The sequence below is a fragment of the Adiantum capillus-veneris genome, chromosome 20 (genome assembly GCF_014529385.1).
Source record: "Adiantum capillus-veneris isolate H3 chromosome 20, ASM1452938v2, whole genome shotgun sequence".
NCBI classification, from domain to species: Eukaryota; Viridiplantae; Streptophyta; class Polypodiopsida; order Polypodiales; family Pteridaceae; genus Adiantum; species Adiantum capillus-veneris.
The window spans coordinates 94161242-94181024 of record NC_140950.1 but is presented as its reverse complement, the minus strand read 5'-3'; the positions used below and the strand labels follow the sequence as shown (position 1 = coordinate 94181024).

At 44.0% G+C, this 19783-nt stretch overlaps 1 pseudogene; it reads right to left on the bottom strand.

The window, feature by feature from the left end:
- Nucleotides 1–11416, bottom strand: part of LOC147432921 (uncharacterized) — a 58627-nt pseudogene extending 47211 nt beyond the window's left edge.
- Between the last annotated feature and the right edge of the window lie 8367 nt (nt 11417–19783).

Sequence of the window (19783 nt, the reverse complement as noted above, 5' to 3'; positions counted from 1 at the left end):
CTTGTCCAGACCATAGCATACATTAGAGAACCTATCACTGCAGCATATGGAACTTTAGACATATAGGCTATTGGGCCTCTTGTGTCTTTGGACACATATCCTTGGTTGTTGGGAAGGCGGCTATGGTGGTGAAGCCTCTGAGGTGCCATGGCTAGGAGCAGGTGTAGCAGCAAGTTGAATGAGAGAGAGAGAGAGAGAGAGAGAGAGAGAGAGAGAGAGAGAGAGAGAGAGAGAGAGAGAGAGAGAGAGAGAGAGAGAGACACAGCAAAATGAAAATAATACGCTATGATTGATTATGCTTATTGTGTAGAAGCCTTACAATATAAATAGGAATTTGGCCATGCAAACTCAGCTTTTAACAAACCTTTCCTTGCATGACTTATGAGGGTATTCCCACAGGCAAAAACGCTAAGACACCAGACAAAGGGCTTGCATACCCAACAATTCCCCCCTCAAGCATGAACTAGACAGGCCCTCTCATGATACCTCGAGTTTTTGGTATACTCGTCAACTGTGGGTTTTAGGTTTTCTCACAACCAAGGATTTCTGGTGTATCCATTACCTGGTGCTAGGTGAGTAACCCCCCTTTGAACAGATAGGGCGTAGGTCAAAAATTCGCTACCAAAAATGGAGTTTTTGGTTCACTGCCAAACCTTGGGTTTAAGGTGTACCCAGTAACCTCACGAGAAGCGGGACAAAAAATAGGACTTGAGAACAGAAAAGTATAAATTGGGAGGTCTTACCACTCATAGGTGGTAGTGTCTATAACCCGTACAAATTTTGATATGGCATGACTGACAGCAGATAAAGTAAAAAAGAGGATTTGACTGGAAAGTTTATGATGGTTTTGATAAGAGACAAAAGAGGACAGCTCTATGATACCAAAAGTGACAAAAAATAGTTTTGAAAAACTTGTAATGTAGTCTCGAAGCAGATTATTCTTTATTCTGGCAATTGTCGACGTGTCTGGTTCTTGCATGTCGGAAACCAAGGTTGAATCAAAACCATTTCTCGAGAAGCTTCAATTTTTTGGAGTCGTTCTCATGCTTTCTTTAGCATCAATAACCAAAATTTTGTATGATGCTCATCTTGTAGCAATAGGTGTGTCTTGAAATACTATGGCAAGCTAAACAAATAGCTTTTGAGGCTAAGGTGTATCCTATGAGGCCAACTTTGCGGGCCTTTTTCAATGGGCACCGAGCACCGAAAGATGTGGCTGCTCTTGCGAGTGTGAATGAGTTCTTGAGGGGATTAAATAAATGGACAACTAAAGAACTAGTGTGAAATCCCAAGGAAAAAAAAAGAGCTTTGTAGCTCTCTGTAATGTAGAATGATGCAGAAGAAATGACGCCTTGTCGTTCTGGTTCTCACAACTCCTCACTATTCTCTGTAGAGGTTACTTCCCATGCGGGCTGCATTTTGTTTGCTGTAGTCGACCTTGCTCGATCTCCCTCTACCCAATTTGCTGCTTGTGCTCGGTATTGGCTGCCTTTACTGCTCACGGGCCTGGCTACCATTTGTTAGCCCTATGTGGTGCCCTGTGTTGCTTGCTGAATACTACAGCCCCCGCCGACTATTCAAAAGCCTTTTGCTCGCTTGTCTTCCTACCTGCTTGAGAGATTGTTGTTGGAGCAGCACCTTGTGAAGGCTCTGAGCGTGCCAACCAACCTGGGAATTTCCACCTGGAGCTCTGATACCAGATGTTGGGAAGGCGGCTATGGTGGGTGAAGCCTCTGAGGTGCCATGGCTAGGAGCAGGTGTAGCAGCGAGTTGAACGAGAGAGAGAGAGAGAGAGAGAGAGAGAGTTCGACACAATAGAATGAAAATAATATGCTATGATTGATTATGCTTATTGTGTAGAAGCCTTACAATATAAATGGGAATTTGGCCATGCAAACTCAACTTTTAACAAACCTTTCCTTGCATGATTTATGAGGGTATTTCCACAGGCAAAAAGGATAAGACACCAGACAGAGGGATTTCATACCCAACATTGGTTAGTTTAAAGTAACCAGCCAAAGGTGTAGAAGCTGGTTTTGCATTCTGCATTGCAAACCTTTCTAGTACCTTCTTGATGTAATCCTCTTGAGATAGCTTTATTGTCTTCTTTGTCCTGTCCCTTGATATTTTCATACCAAGTATCCTCTTTGCAGCACCTAAATCTTTCATTGAAAAAGATTTAGACAACTCCTCTTTTAGGTCTTTGATGTCTTGCATGTTATCACTTGCAATCAACATGTCATCAAAATACAACATTAGGATGATGAACTTCCCACCCCCCAAATTCTTCGTGTAGACGCAGTGATCCAAGTTGCATCTTGTGAATCCATGATCCAACATCCATCGATCAAACTTCAAGTACCATTGTCTTGATGCTTGCTTTAAACCATACAAGCTCTTCTTTAATCTGCAAACCATTTTCTCCTTACCTTTTACTTCATACCCCTTTGATTGAAGCATGTAGATTTCCTCCTCTAAGTCACCGTGAGGGAATACCGTATTTACATCCATTTGCTCGAGATTTAAATCATGAGCAGCCACAAGGCTTAAGACAAGCCTAATTGAGTTCATTTTTACAATAGGAGAAAATATTTCATTGAAGTCAATACCTTTCTTTTGAGAAAACCCTTTTACCACAAGCCTAGACTTGTACCTTTTCTTCCCACCTTCTTCTTCCTTCAGCTTGTACACCCATTTGTTTTGAAGTGCTCGCTTACCTTTAAGAAACTCAACCAACTCCCATGTTTGGTTGTGATGTAGTGAGTCCATGTCCACTTGCATGCTCTTCATCCATTCTTCTTTGGATTTGTGTTGCATAACTTCTTCGTATGATTCCAGCTCTCCAGAATCTGAGATCAAGAGATGGTTGAAGGAAGGAACAAACCTTTCTGGAGGTCTACTTGCTCTTGTAGATCTTTGTGGAATAGGTTAAGGCTCCTCATTTGGTTGACGTTGTTGCAGATTGTCACCGTTTGCAGTCCTTGAGTCTTCACCGTCCTCAAGCTCCATGTACTCATCACCTGTTTCTTTTGTTTGTTTTCTTTCCAAGTAATCTTTGTACATATTTTTCTCATTGAAAATTACATCCCTACTTCTAAAGATTTTACCATCTTCAGGATTCCATAGGCGATACCCAATGAGCCACCAAGTGATGGTGTACTTGCAGACCCCAAACATCAGAATAAACCAACTCAAGTTTTTTATTTTTTCTTTCATTTCCTGATTTTTGAAATTTTACCCTTTTGTTTACCATAAACACAATCTTCACAGAACTCTAAGTCCACTTCTTTCAAACCTGGTAGAAGCTTCATTGTTTGAAGGATTTGCATTCCTTTTGCACTCATATGCCCAAGCCGGTACTGCCACACGGCACTGTCGACTTCTGTAGTTGCTGCACAAGCTGAAGGTTCCCTTGGCAACCACCAAAGATCCCTTGAGATCTTCCACTGTTTGTTTTGGGATGCAATGTTGTGACCTTTATCGTCCAATTATCGTGTAGAAATCAAATTTTTCCAAAGAGAAGGAACATGCCTAACATCTTTAAGCTTCCATTCATTTCCGTTAGCAGTTTTGACAGAAACTGTACCTTTGCCGACAATCTCACAAGCTTCATCATCTCCCAAGTACACATACCCAAAATTACCTTTGGTATAATCTTGGAAATGTAGCTTGTGTGGTGTCGCATGGAATGAAGCCCCGAAATCTACTATCCAGGAATTAGACACATTGTATAATGAGAGAATTAGAGCATCTTGCTCTACTTTACCTGCCACATTGGCCTCGATGTTGGCTTGTTGTTTTGAAACTCCAACTCCTTCTTCTTCTTGGACCAACAATCCTTCTTGACGTGGCCCTTCTTGCCGCAGTTCCATCATTCAAGAACTGACTTTGTGCTTGAATTGCTCTACCTTGAGCGATCACGGCCCTTTTGGTTTTTGAACCTCTCCTTAGGCCATCCTCATATTTCCATTGACAGTGCAGCACTTGACGATTCTCCTGTGCTTCTCCTTCGTATTTCCTCGCTTAGGAGAACACCCACAACATCATCAAACTTAAGAGTATTTGTACCTGAAATAGAATTACTTACAACCATCACAAGGCTGTCCCAACTATCAAGTAGAGATGATAGTATAAGGAGATCTTGCACTTCGTCATTGAAATTGATTTTCACCAATCAAAGTTGACTTATGTTTGTGTAAAAGTCATTTAGGTGTTCTGCATTTGAACCATTCTCTACCATCTTTAGATTGAACAAGCGCTTCATAAGAAATACCTTATTAGATGCTGATGGTTCGATGATTTCTCGTAGAAGTCGTCAAGTGACTTCACCAAGTCCTCCGTGGTCTTCATCTCCAAAACATTGAAGGCCACCGTTGACGCCAAGCTTAACCGGATTGTTCCTAGTGCCTTTCGATCAAGGACATTCCATGCTTCATCTACCATCGTTGCGGGTTTCTTTGCAAGACCACCTAGTGGAAAATAGAGGTCCTTTTGGTAGAATAGTCTTCAATCTGCATCTTCCAACGTTGGTAGTTTTTGCCGTTGAACTTCTGAATCTTGAGCTTCCCTTCCTCCGTCATAACTCTCATTCAATTCAAGTAATCCTTTCCTTGAGATAATTTAGCTATGAGAAAACCTTGATCTGATGCCAGTTTGTTAGGAAATATGACGTAGCTAAGTAGATAATTGAGTAGATTACTTAATGGAGAGAGATAATTTACACACACAAGAGATTATAGAGTATAGAGAGAGAGAGAGAGAGAGAGAGAGTACACACGATATACGTGGTTCACCCAATGTGGGCTACCTCCACGGGAAAGCAGCCACTCAATGGATTTAGTACTTCAAAACAAGAAGTAGTTTACAAAGGGATTATATCCTTTAGGAGCTCCCGCCTTGCTTCACTCTCACCACCTCACACCCACCTTGTTGCATCAACTTCACACTATGAAATGTGTGTAGAAATGGCCTCCTTTTATAGGCCAAAATTGTTGCCCTCTCTCATGAGAGGCAGCCATGTGTAGCCGCCCTTGTGTAGATAAGTCTAAATCGGACCCTCCAATCCGCGTGTGGCCGTCCTTGAGAAGACAAGTCCGCTTTTGAATTTGGCCATCGGCCATTGGCCACCGGCCATTGACTTCTGACCACCCGCCACCGGCCATTGACTACCGGCCATCGGCCAACCGACCAACCGACCAACCGTTTTTCGATCACTTTTCGACCGCCGGATGGCCATAATATTCCGGCAAGACTGGGCGTGAAAATTTTGGTTTTCGGCGAGTGATTTTATTTTCCGGCGAGTTATTTTTCTTCACGCACGATGGCTTCTCCTCATAATGCGGGCCTTACAAATGTGCATTTTTAACAAAAAAAATGACAAGGGGTAAATTAGGCTCCATACTTAACAGTTAATACCCAAGCTTGATGTTGATCATGCAATAGAGCTTACTCCAAGAGCTCAACTAGTTGCACGTAGCCCATACAAAATGTCGATACCTGAATCTGCAGGACTCAAGGAGCAACTAACTCAACTTCTTGAACAAGGCTTCATTCAACCCAACTTTTCTCCATGGAGTACTCATGTTCTCTTTAATCGGAAGAAGGATGGTACTCTATGTCTTTGTATTGATTATCATGGATTGAATCAGGTAATGGTCCAGAATAAGTACGCAATACCAAGGATTGATGAGTTACTTTACCGATTACACAGAGTGTCTACCTTCACAAAAATTGATCTTAAGTCAGATTACCAAACCCAACTCAAGGAGGAGGACATACCAAAGACATAATTTAATACTCATTTTGGACATTATGAATTTACAATTATGTCTTTTGGACTCACAAATGCTCCTTCAACTTTTAATCGTCTCATGACCAATGTGTTTCTAGAGCATCTTGATCATTTTGGTCTTGTCTTCTTTGATGATATCCTGGTTTACTCAAGAAACAAAGAAGAACACAAACAACATGTGCAACGAGTACTTGAACTTCTCCGTCAAAATAAACTTTATGCTAAACGTAGCAAATGCACCTTTTTCACCAACAAGCTAAATTTTTTGGGATTTATTGTATCTAAGGATGGTGTTTCTACTGATCCAAGTAAGATCAAAGTTGTTATAACTTGGCCTACACCAAAATCAGTGAGGGAAGTATGTGACTTTCTTGGTTTAAGGGGATGGTATCATACATTTATTCAAGGCTACGCTAAGATTGCATCTCCATTGATTAATACACTTAAGAATGTTAAAGTGTTTACCTGGAATGAACATGCTCAAGCTACTTTTTAGAAACTCAAAGAAGCTTTAGTGAATGCTCCAATACTACAACTTCCGGACTTCTCAAAGACATTCATTGTGCTCACTGATGCAAGTGGACAAGCAATCGGTGGCCTTCTATCTCAAGAAGGAAAACCAGTAGCTTATGAATCTCGTAAGTTACATACACATGAGTTAAATTATCCTACGCATGACTTGGAATTATTGGCCATTGTACATGCTCTTAAAGTATGGAAACATTATCTTCTTGGACGGAGATTTAAACTACATACCAATCATAAAAGCATAAAGTGGATCAACACCCAACTTGACCTTAATATGTGGCAACAAAAATGGATGGAGTTGTTATGTGAATATGATTTTAAAATCAAATATAAACCTGGGAAAGAAAATCTTGTGGCCGATGCCTTAAGCAGGAAGGGAAATGTAATGGGTTTCATCACAACCTCTAGTACCTCCTTAATTGACCCTTTTCGAGAAGGTATATCTCAAGACCCCTATTACATAAAGATCTAGCAGTAATTGCACGGAGAAGTAGGAGAGGCAAATCAAAGGCTTCCACGTTGAAGGAAATGACCTTTACTTCAATAACCATCTTTGTATCCCAAATTAAGGTGGAATCAAACTTCAGATACTACAATAAGCTCATGATATACCTACAGGAGGACACCCATGATATATTAAGAGTTACTCTACTGTAAGGAAGAGTTTCTTTTGGCCAGGACTAAAGCGTGATGTGTTGTACTATATCACAAGATGTTAAACATGTCAATGTATTAAAGTTGGACGAGTTTGATACCCCGGTAAGCTTCAACCTATTGATGCACCACAAATGAAATGGGAATGCATATCCAAGGATTTTATTACAGGACTTTCTACATCTCTTGGATATGACTCTATTTTTGTGGTTGTTGATATGCTTATAAAAATGACCCATTTGTTTCGAGTCAAGACAACGTTTACGGCTAAGGATATAGATCAAGTCTTCATGAAAGGTGTTTTTATCTATCATGGTTTACCTCAACGTATAATTTTGATCGCGATGCGAAGTTCACCTTAAATTTTTGGAAAGCCTTATTCTCAGCTATACAAGAACCCAGTTGGCGTTTGGTACTGCTTATCACCCTCAAACTGATGGTCAGACATAAAGGACCAATCAAACCAATGAAGACATGTTAAGAGCTTATTGTATGCATGAGCAGGGTAAATGGACTAGATATTTTTATTTGGTTGAATTTGCGTATAATTCCTCATTCCAACGCTCAATTGGGATGTCTCCTTTTCAAGCCTTGTATGGACAAGACTGTCTTACTCCACTCAAATGGACAGACCCTCTCATATGGATTCAAGCATTTAAAGAAATGTTGGATGAAATGCAACTACAAACCAATCTTATACGGCAGGATATTAAGACTGCTCAAGATAGACAAAAGAGTTGTGCTAATCCTAAACAATTTATCAAACTTTTTGAGGAGGCCGATATGGTATTTTTGAGAGTGAAACCCAAACATAGCTCCTTATCAATGGGTAAGTGTAAGAAGTTCAGTGCCAGATATTGTGGCCCTTTGTAATCATAGAGAGAATTAATGATTAAGCTTACAGATTCTTGTTGCCACCATACAAAAGTACATTATGTTTTTCATGTCAGCTTACTCAAGAAGTATGTACCTGATCCACAACACATTCTTGATGATTCATTATCAACTACCTCTACCGATGGAACTTTTGATGTATATCCCGAAGTGATACTTTAAAGTAGAACAAAGCCTCTACGTAATTGGACCATTATTGAACACATTGTCAACTGGTCAACATATCCTGAGGAAGATGCCACATGGGAACGTGATGATGTCATGAGATTAAATTATCCATATTTCATGATCAGGTGAAAATTTTTCAACTGTGGGTGTAAGATCCCCAAATTTTGGGTCACTTTTGAAAATAAGAAAACCAAATTCTAATGTCTGTTTTGTCAAATTTTGATTTAGGATGCTTGATTGACAGTATTCTAAAGTTCTAAAGTAAAAACCAAAGTCGTCTCCATGTCCCAATAGGTCAGAAGAACGTTTGGTTCAGTTTTGAGAAAATCCGCTATTTTTAGCTTTCTCATGCTTTTTATGCTTTTAGGTGTTTTTTTGCAAAAAGCAGGGTTGGACCCTTAACCTACGTGTTTTGGGGAAGCTATGGTTCAATTTTGTAAAAATCTGTTTTTCAAGTGCTTTTTATGCTATTTTTAGTTTTTCATAATATTTATTGCTGTTTCGTGAAAAAGAAGTTTGCTTTCTTATTCCAGTGGACAAGAGAAACCCGTAGCTCAATTTTTTTTTAAAATGTTTTTTTTTCTTTTTCCGCTATTTTTAGCTTTTCGTGCTTTTTGGCGTTTTTGAAAAGCAATGTGCTTTTTAGGATGACCTGAACATAAAAATATTAATTTTAGTCTTCGTCGCATTTAAAAATGACCACCCGGACAAAAAACGAGACTAAACAATATTTTTACAGGAATTATTTTTATAAAAAGCAGCACTGTAAATAAGTTGACGCAGTACGAAAAAGTCATAATTACGTCGAGACATCACGGTGCGGTATATTCTAGTCAAGGTTTCATTAGTTGACCGGATACTGTTCAATTGGTCAGTTTTACTGTAAAAATTGAATGGTAAGTGGGAGAGTTGACCACCAAAAGCCAAGCCATGTTTTTAGCAAAGTGTTCAAAAGCTTGCACCTATTCCAGGATGAAAAACTAGCGATATTTTTTGGCTTGGACATCACTTTGGCTTGCTGTAGTGCCTATAAATTGGCGGGGAGTACTCAGTTTTCACTGCCGTTTGTTGCGTCTACTACCGCAAGGCAATACTTACCTATTATACAGAGTGGTGCAAGCTCTTCATCACCATCTCCATAAGCTCTTCTCTCTCGTATACGGGAAAAAGAAGAAGAAGAAGAAGGATACTCTCTCTCTCTCTCTCTCTCTCTCTCTCTCTCTCTCTCTCTCTCTCTCTCTCTCTACTTGCTTATCATCTCCTCTCTCGTTGCACGGTGTACGCGCTCTCCGAAAGCTCTCGTGGTGAAAACCTCTATGTAGCTCTCATCACTGCTGTCTTACGGCAAAGCAAGAAGACTTTCAACAGCCCCTAATCAATTCTAAAGCACAGTGAGAAGCTCTAAACTTCATAAGCTTTATCGTCTCTCTCTCTCTCTCTCTCTCTCTCTCTCTCTCTCTCTCTCTCTATGTCGTTTTTCTAATTAGACACCCTCTTGGTGATTGTCTATTTATATACAAGTGTATGTATGGATTTTTCGAGTACATATGAAGTTGTCCCATGATTATTTCATCATGTTCAGCACACTAATTTATGCACACATGTGTTTATGATCATGTGCGTGCATAAAAAACGCTTTTTGTTTCACTTCATAGAAGCAGTAGGGACATTCTTTTGGTCATAACTCACAAACAGTTATGAATCAGCTCGGACCGTTTAATCCAGAGATAAAACACATCATTTAGAACATTTCCTCTCTTTGATGTCATGTGAAAATCACACATGAGCTGAGAAATATGGTCAAAAAGACAGCTTGCTACTTCCCACACTTGGTCAAAATTTTGGACCCCAGGCTCCTTGGAGAACCACTATATAGATCCACCGCATGGACAAACCCATTTAGCCAATTAAAAATATTGATTAAACTTGATAATAAATGTATTGAGGTTTCCGTTATCACCTTGGGTATGCGAGTCATTAATCATTCCATAACCTGGTTTACCTACACGTGTAGGGGTGCTACCAAGGGGGAGTACCATATGACGTCGTGAGTTAACCGAGTCGATTATGAATGATTTATGGTTTATTTTGGTTAATTGATTTCAAGTATTAGATGTCCATAAACTCATATGAGAGTGTATGGTTAGTCAACCCAGAGTGCATAGGCATATATGAATAAAGTGGCTTTCTTTTCGTGTTACCGTTTGTTGTATGAGTATCAAATGGGTAAAAGATGCGATAGAGTGAAAGTCTATATTATGGAGCTAAGCTTGATGCATTGGTTTGAGGACAAACACTTTCAATGCATGTTATGTATGCTCCCAAAAATGGCAAAAAGTTGTTTTTCGTAGACGTGTGAAGTTATGGTTTATGGTCGACCTAAAGGTCAAAGTTGTTTTTTATTTTCCAAGAAAAAGATCCTTCTATTAGTTAATGAAACTGCCCATAGGGCTAAAACCACCTCTCCGAGAGAGGGCTACAACAACCATGATGAGGAGACTCTCCCAATGACAAAACAACATATGTACAATGAGGCTAAATCAAGAAATGGGAGGAGGGAAAAGCCACTTAGGTGGACGGTAGTTCAATCTGAGTACACCCTGGACCATGGTGAAAAAAGGCCCAGGACGCCCAAGTCGGAGGAAGGCCTCTTTGTGCTCCCTCATGCGGTCGGAGCTTCCCTGAAGTCTCTTGAGCTGTCCTCTGAGAGTGTGGATCAGCTCTAACCAAAGATCACGAACAGTCTCTGCTAGTGGTACAGGGCGAGCCTCAAAGATGTGGAAGCAACAGGCCCGCCAGATGAACCAGAGTGTCAAGCCACTGATGAGCTCCCAACACTCCTCTCTCTCACTGCACCACTCCTGTGGAGTAAGCTCTATGGCAGATTGGAGTGTAGGTGTTTAAGGCACAAACATTAACAATAGACAAGACACAGAAATCAGATTGGAACTGGAACTGGAACAGAACACAAAAATTGACAATAGACTAAATCCTCCATAACTTCCGCTTTCATATTCCCAAGAAGATACTGACCGACAGTTACATACTTTGATAAGACTAATGGGCAACGCCCTTTCCCAAGAACACCCCTTGGAATCCCAAAAGTACAAAAGTTAACATTCCAACTTCCACTAAGGTAAAAAACATCCCAAACACTCTGCTCTGATCGGCCATACGTACTTGAAATGGAGCTGGTTCCAACCTGACATCTTGCATCCTTAGAAATTCCAATTCCGAAAGTATGTTGACCCCTGATCCACCATCTAATAGAACATCGAAAAATTTACGGTTATTAAATTCCAACGACAATGTTGGTACTGAAAAATCCACATCCTCCCTGCTAATCTGGAAACTCTGAACTGTTTGTTGCACCTCCTTCATACTAGGAACAATCTTTGTCCTTCTCATCACTGTATATAGTCTATCTCTGAAAATTGGAACTAATAACAACAACTGATCCAAGGTAAAATGTATAGAGGAATTAGTTAACTCTTCAAACAAGGCATCCGTCCTTTCTCTTTCCTTCTCCTCCTTTTTTACTCCTTTCTCCTTTTATTTAAGCTTGCTCTGCTGTTGATCCTTTTCCATCAAATCTTCAGCTACTTCATCCCGAATCTCCTTCTGCTCCTCCCAGTCTAGTGGAGGTTTCAACCTTGCTTTGGACCTTGTTGTCACTAATACATCTACTTCCTCTTGCAAACATTTAGAACAATCACATTCTGGCTGACAATCCATAGCGACTTCATTCACCCCTTGATCCTGAAACGATTCTACTACTATCAAACTGCTTCCAGGATCTTTGTTTGCTTCAGCTGACTGTGCTGGTGGTGTTGGCAACTGCGGCACTTGCCCTCTTGGCTGTTGCTGATTCCCCCCTTGATAATTCCAAACCGGCTGATTCCATCCTTGTGGTTGTGGCTGCAATTCTGCCACCACTGCTGCTGATCCCAATTTCCCCCCATGGGGGTCTTGAATTTTGCCATCCTCCAAATCTCGGTCCTCCTCCCAAATTGAAATTTCCTCTAAATGGTGGTCCCCCTTGATTATACTGTGGTCTCCACCCTGAATATGGTTGTTGCCTTTCCCACCCTTGATTATTGAACATCCTCTGCCTTCCTTCTGTCTCTGGAAACACCCCATGAGTTTGAGGTCCTTGTTGCTGTATCTTCTGCTGAATCCTTTCTGGTACAACACCCCTAAAATTCGGATTAAACCAACATTATTTTGTCCAATGCCCATCCTTAACACAAATTTCACAATGAGGGGTTTTTGATTCCACAACTTTCTGCACTCCCAACTTCTTCAATTTCTTTGCTACCAATTTTTCCACTCTATCCTCTTTCTCTTTAGACTTCTTCTTCAACTTCTTCTTGCTTTTCTTCTTCTTATCCTCATCTACTTCTGAATCCGAATCCTCACTGGAATCCTCTTCACTATCAAAATCCGTTTTCGTATCTGAATCAGTATTAGTTTCCGAATCCGAATCGCTGTCCGAATCCGAATTATCTAACCTCTTCTTTTTCTTCGACCTAATTTTATTCTTTTCTTTAGATGACCTCTTGGCTGCTTTCCCATGAGACCCCAAACCTTTTCTCTGCTCTTTGAGATGTTTCCACTAATGCTTATAATCCACCTACAACATCAACTCCAGCAATAGCATTCTTCAATTCCTTTCTTAATCCATTCAAAAAATATCCAGCAAGCATTTCATTAGTTGACCTTTCTTGAGCAGCCAACCTTCTCGCATATTGCTTAAACTTTTGTGCATAATCCTCCACAAACATTTTCCTTTGTTTCACTTCCCTAAGCTTGGTCAACACATCATGTGGAGTCTTTTCTTTTTTGAACCTGTTAAAAAATGCTGCTTTCAAACCATCATAATCAGCAAAATGACCTGTTGGAAAATTACCGAACCACTGCATAGCCTTCCCATCCAATGTAGCCTAAATTGGTGCATCTTAGTCTGGGCATCGTACACTCTGGAAAATCCTCTGGCCTGCCATCTTGTCTCGTATTGAGATATGTGGCAATCAGGGTCTTCTTTCGACTTTTCCAAAAAGGTCCAAAATGTGACGCGCATATCCTGCCTAGCCCGCCGCCATATTTGTAAGTCTACTTGGTTGTACAAGATTTCTTGCACTGGTACTTCCCAACGGATCAAAAATCAATCTCCTTCTCGCCACTAATGCATGCTGAACAACTGCAACCGCCAACAGTCGCGGAAATAGATCCTGTTCTTCATTCGCTACCTCCTCTTTCCATCTAATCACTTAGATAATCCTCTGCACCATCCAAATCCTCCACAGTATCATCTGAATCTTCCCCTATAGAAACTCAGTGCGTCCCAGTATAATCCAAAATTCCTTGCAGTTTCAAACGCTGACCATCTCGCCCATACAACTGCCAAAACCGCCTAGCAACTGACCTTGTCCAATACGTGAATGTATCCTCCTCCGCTTCCTCCAGAGTGCAATCAACTACCCATGCCAACTCACACTATTCTGAACATCCTCCCTCCATTGCCACAACACTCGCTCCTACAAGAGAAACTTGAATCCATCCATGCTACATCGCACGTACACCGTGATCGCCAAGTGTTTAAGGCACATACATTCAGAATAGACAAGACACAGAAATCAGAATGGAACTGGAACTGGAACAGAACAGAAACTGACAGCAGACTAAATCCGCCATAACTTCCGCTTTCACATTCCCAAGAAGATACTGATCGACAGTTACATACTTTGATAAGACTAATGGGCAACGCCCTTTCCCAAGAACACCCCTTGGAATCCCAAAAGTACAAAAGTTAACATTCCAACTTCCACTAAGATAAAAAAACATCCAAAAATTCCTAGGCTTAACAGTAGGTCGCCCCCCCCCCCCCCCCCCCCCCCCCCCCCCCCCCCTCTATCACTATCATCCTACTCGTGGAAGATAGCTCAAACTGTAGTGTCGGGCCTATGAGAGTGGACCAAGCAACTCCCCCCCAAGTGTACTGTCGAGCCGTGGAGAGATCAGGCATCAGGCGAAGAACACGAAGCCACACCTTTTGTGCCAAGGGACAGTCCCAAAGACAGTGGCGCTGACTCTCCACGAGATGGTCACCGACTAACTATGCAGCCGAGAGAACACTTTGCACAAGCCAGCTCCCAACTGCTGTAGCTCTGTGTGCGACCAACCACTCAAACAGAGTGACTTGCCTCGATTATCTGGAGTCCCACAATCTCTCCCAAAAAGCTGCCAAGAAATCAGCTATGAGACCCTCCTCCTACCAATGAGGTGCTGCAGCAGGGCGAGCCTCTCTCTTTGCTGCCAGAATGTGACGTCCCAACCGAACAATGTACTGGAAGAAAGGGACACCTGGGTGGTTTGTAGAAGAGAAAGGGTCCCTCTATAGACACTCTCCAGGATCCCACTGTACGCGTGCTAGTGGACAGCACTCCCAAGCCCACAGTCTCCAATGTCTAGTCTCAAGAGCAGCTGGGTCAGGATCGATGCCACAAGTCCTCCCACAGATGCCCACCACTCGGATCCTTTGGAAACAACACTCAGCCACCTATGGAGCCTCTACTGCAACTCGCTATAAGCGTCCCTCACCCTGTAACTTGAAAAATAGGGAGGGAACAGTCTCTGAACAAGCTCGAACTGAGATGAGAACCTCCAGTTGCGTGAAGGCTCCCATCCATTTGGGCGCTGTTGACTCGATAGGTGTGAACCACTCAACTGCTACTGCCTCTGAGATGTCGTGGCACATGCTCTGCACCCCTCTCATGCCCTACAACAACTGAAAGCCCTGTAGCTCCTCTGACAAGCCTGAAAATTGGAGCCAATCACCTAAAGAGCATGCTGGACCCGCTGCCATGGGACCCCAGGAAACATGAGGCCGACTACCAACTAGGTGGCCTCTCTGAGTGCTAACCATGGGGTTCCAAACAAGGGGCTGTCAAAGGCGCTCCTCCATGTAAGTAGGTTGTCGCTGCTCCAGGCATTGCCGCAACAACTCCCAAGATCGAAGAAAACCCATAGCAAAGCGGTCCTCTAGTTTCCTGCTCAAGCCAACTTTGCGCATCTCTGTAAAGATCCATCTGGTCAAAGGTTTCCAGGGGCCTCCTGCCTGAGGCACCCTAGCACAAAGCCATTGTAGCAAGAACTCCTTCCAGGGCTCCTCACATGGAAGAAGTCCTCTGAAGATGAACTTCCCAAGAAGGGCTCTGCTCTGCTCGGCTGTTTGGTCTATGATCCCAAGCCCTCCCTATGAACAAGGAAGAGTGATGACCTGCCAAGCCACTTTGGCCCGGGCTGTCTGAGTGTCACACCTGACCAAAGGAAGTTCCTGATCATCCTCTTTACCTCGCTGATACAAGAACTCGAGAAGATCCAGCAAGAAAAGATGTACCACATAGTAGCCAACAACACCTGGTTGACCACTACAACTCTGCCAGCCAAAGAAAGTCGTGCGGAGCTCCATGTAGCAACTTACTCCTGATAGACAGGAGGAGGGGAGCAATCTGCTACTCGGGAGCAAGTCTAAACCAACCTGACAACCCAGGTAGTATCAAAATGTTGTCCCTGGGGGAATCCACTTGAAACCCTCCCCTGGCATCCAATCGGGTATAGGAGCACTAACAACCGAGAAATCCACTGTCTTTGTCCAGCTGATCAGTGCGCCAGATGCACAGCAGAAGGTCTCAAGAGCCTGCTCACAACTGTGAAGGTTGGCCTCTTGGCCATCCAAGTACAAGGCTGAGTCATCAGCAAACTCAACGTCCAATAGCTCATCTCCCTGAATAGGAAGTGCTAAGCCCCATAGACCAACCTGTTGCAACACCAAAAACCTGCTCATCGCCTCACTATAGAACAAAAAGAGAAAGGGGGCAAGAGGGGAGCCCTGTCTTACCGAACATGTGAGCATGAACCAATCACCTCTACCTCCTGAAAAAAGTACCTGACTGTGTGTCTGTTTGTACAAATCTGACACCCCTCTAATCGAAGCATCTGAGAATCCCATCCTGCGTAGAGTGCCCTCCAGAAAGTCCCAGTCAACTCTATCGTAAGCCTTCTCAAATTGAGAAGAAGAATCACCAGATCCTCACCATGGAGCCATGCTAGGGCAGAAGCCTCCCAAAAAGTAAAGATGTTGTCAAGGATATTGCGTTCCTTGACAAAACCTGTCTGAGTCCCATGTATAAGTCTCTCTAGAAGTGGCTGGATCCTCAAACTCAAAGCCTTGGCAAGAATTTTGTAGGCTGAGTTCAGGATGGTGATGGGACGCCACTGTCGAGTCTCAAGTAAGTAGCCACCCTCCTTGGGAATGAGGTAGATGAGACCCTCACTCATGCTGTCAGGCATCTCTCCTGTGTGCAAGATGTTCTAAAAATCACTACAAAGATCTGGGCCAAGCAAGTCCCAGTACTCCAAGAAAAAACTGGGAGTCAACAAGCCACCCTCACCTGGATAGCTACCACGGGGGAGTGCAGTAAGAGTCGTGTGAAACTCCTCAAGATGAAGTGGCATCTCAAGTCTCTGACACATCTCATTAGTCATGCAACCGCTCAAGCTGAAGTGGCATCTCAAGCCTCTAACACATCTCCTCAGTCACAAGGCAAGGCATCTATGCCCACACCTGCTTCATGCATGCATCCTGACACTCTGACTGAGGCTCTACAGACAGTAACTCACGGTAAAAGTCAGTAGCAACTGCACGCATGTCCTCTAGCTCAGAAGTAACTGACCCGTTGGGCCTCCTCAACTGACTGACCTTGGCATGCGTATGTCGAGGTCCCACTGCCTCGAAGAAAGCACCAGTCACTCTGTCACCCACTTGTGTCCACTGAGAAGCCTATCGATGAAAAGAAAACTCATGGCACTGCTCCTCTGTGCTAACAAGCTCTCGGTGAGCCTGCTATAACTGCTCCTCCAACCAAGGACTTTCTGGATGCTGCTCCTGCATCCTCTGCAAGGAAGCAACGCCCCGTCTAAGACGTTGCTCCTCCTTTCTCGCTGGCAGCCAGGAGCCAAAGACTCATGGAGAAAGAAGCGAGTAAGCTGAGCTAGTTCTGAGGTCACTCTATCAGCAGGAGAATCCTGCATGTTCGAGGTCTCTACTGTCTAGAGAGTCTCTACTCGCTCTTTGAGTGCAGAGTCCAGCAAGACTCTCTCAGGGATGTGAAGCATCATGCTCCCCCTCCTCTGTCTATCTGCCACTGTGAGGATTACTGGTGCATGGTCCAAAAATAAAGTCCCTTCCGAAATGCCAACTATCCCACACAAGTCACCAAAATGGTTACTAGTGTAGAAGCGATGTATCCGCAATAGATTCACTCCTCCCACTCTGCGGTTTGAACAAGAGAAGGCCAGGTTGTCTGGGGGCTTCACAAAACTAGAGTGCTGCCACACATCCAAAACCCTCAGAGTCATACATAACCTCTCCCAAGCTTCCAGCTCAACTCCATGCACAGTAGCATGGCTACCACCAGTCCTATCAGAAGGGTCCTCCAACATGTTGAAGTCACCCCCTATGCACCCCTGCTCTGCCTACGGTAGAGACTCAACAATTTGTGCCCAAAACTCTGCTCACGCACTCGCTACATTGGGTGCATATATGTTTAGGAAGCCCACAAGGCAACCCTGAACCTGCATAGTGATCCATTGAGCCTTGCCTGGCACAATAATCCCTCTGTCCACAATGGCCTGCTGCATAGAATCTGCAATAATCATACATACCCCACCCTGGATGCCTCCAAGTCCAAAAGCAGCTGAAAAAGTATCATAACGTCCATGCAAGAGCTGACGACAACGTCTAATGTGGCTCTCACACAAATGATGCTCCTGTAACATAAGGAGATCAATCTCTCCTCCCACAAGGCAACGTTGAAGCTTCTGACATAGTCGGCCCCTCTGAGGCTGAAACTGGGGCCCACCTAGTCCCTGCACGTTCCATGAGACGATCATCATGGAGAGCAAGAAAGAACAAATGCTACCGCAACAGCTAAACGTGCTATCTTCGAGGCTGGCTTGGATGGGGAGTAATCCGCATCCGAGCGTCCTCTAGATAGGTGTGACTGTAAAGAGTGTTTGGCCCATGCCCAAGTAGCCCGAGCCGTACGTAAAGCAACCTCCTCTGTCTAGGAGTCCTCATGAATGTATACATAGCATGACGAGCATTGATTATTAGCAAACAAGTGAACCTTAATGTGTCTACATCCTGCTGCATCTAGAGGAGTCACCACAAACTTGACCAATGGCCACAAAGTAAAAAGCATGTCTGTAAATCCTAGGTCTCCCATGTGATGAGAGAAATTTAGGGTCTGTGTATGCAGCTACTCCAACATTGAGTTGAGGGTCCACTTAGTCTGGTCCCTACCACAAAGGGGAAAAGAGAAGCCAACTACTGATTCCAAGGCCTCTAACCCCCTAATTGTAAGGAACAGAACAAGAACCCTGAAGCAATTTGCCTCAAGGTCTGAAGAGGATTCACCGAGAAAACGTGTAAAGTCATAGGCAAAGAAGTCCCATCGGTGCCAAATGTCAAAGCTCGCCAACCCTCGAGAGACTGCTGCAAAGGGAGACATCTGTACCTGTAAAAGGGGTCGCAAGAAAGGCAGTCCCTCTCTCGCCAAGCGACTCGTGGAAAAGGCGCTGCCAAGAGATCTCCTAGCAGCCGGAGATGGCCCTGCCCCTTGAGTCAACTGTGGAACTAGAGCGGGAGGGGGGGGGGGGGGGGGGGGGGGTGAAGGACGAGGGGGAGAAGAGGGGCGGGGGGGATCAGCAAAAGTAGAGGGGGGAGGGGGAGAGGCGGCGAGAATAGGAGGCGGGGGGCGGCTGATGAGGAGGGGGGGAACTCGGGGGGAGGAGGGATTGTCGAGGGTGAAGCTGAGGTGGGGGCTAGAGCAGGGACCTCGTCCTGCTCAGGAGAACCAAATCAGTTCCTCTTAGGAACCCACTCCTGTTGAGCAGGCACCTGAGGACCACTCTGAGTGCCAGGCTGTCGTTGTGGTCCCTGCTAGTGTCGACCACAAACCTACTACCATCCCTCCTCCATTGGAGCCTTAGGCTCAGAGGGTGGCTCTGCCTATGTGCTATGTGTCTCTGCCTGTGGCTGTTGGCCAGCCCTTGTAGGCTGGGACTGAGTCTATGGTGTAGGTCGGGGCCTCCTCCATGGACAGTTCTTTGCAAGATGGCCCATCTGTCGACAAATGAAGCACTAGTTCAGGAGGCCCAAATACTCTACGCTCTGTCTAAACCAACCCCCACTCACCCAAGGAAGGAGGATGACCTTCAGGAGAGTGTGAGTATCCCTAACTAGAACAACGTGAACTGAGGAAATGTCGGCCACCTTGGTAGCTACCGAGGCTGTCGTGCGAGATGTCTCCACCAGGACAGTCCCAATCACTGGGCCTATCCTGGACAAAAGTTGTAGGTATTCCCTCCGCAAACCAAGAAAGCAGACGGAGATGGGAATGTCTACCTCCTCTACCAACACATCTGAAATAGGGTCAAAACCATGTCTCCACTGTCGAAAGTGGGCTCGAACTGCTCGGATGGTCAAGGGACTCATGGTGATGATCTTGGACGCCATCTCGGAGGTCTCAAACTCGATCTGATAGTAGCCTTGTCCGAGGATTTCAACGTCAAAGATCTTGCCCACCTCTACAAGAAGGCGGGCCTGGAGAAGGTCATGCAGCTCTTCTCTGCTAGGTCTAATGTCGAGAATCTTGCAGATGACAGAAGCCACCTGCAAGCGCT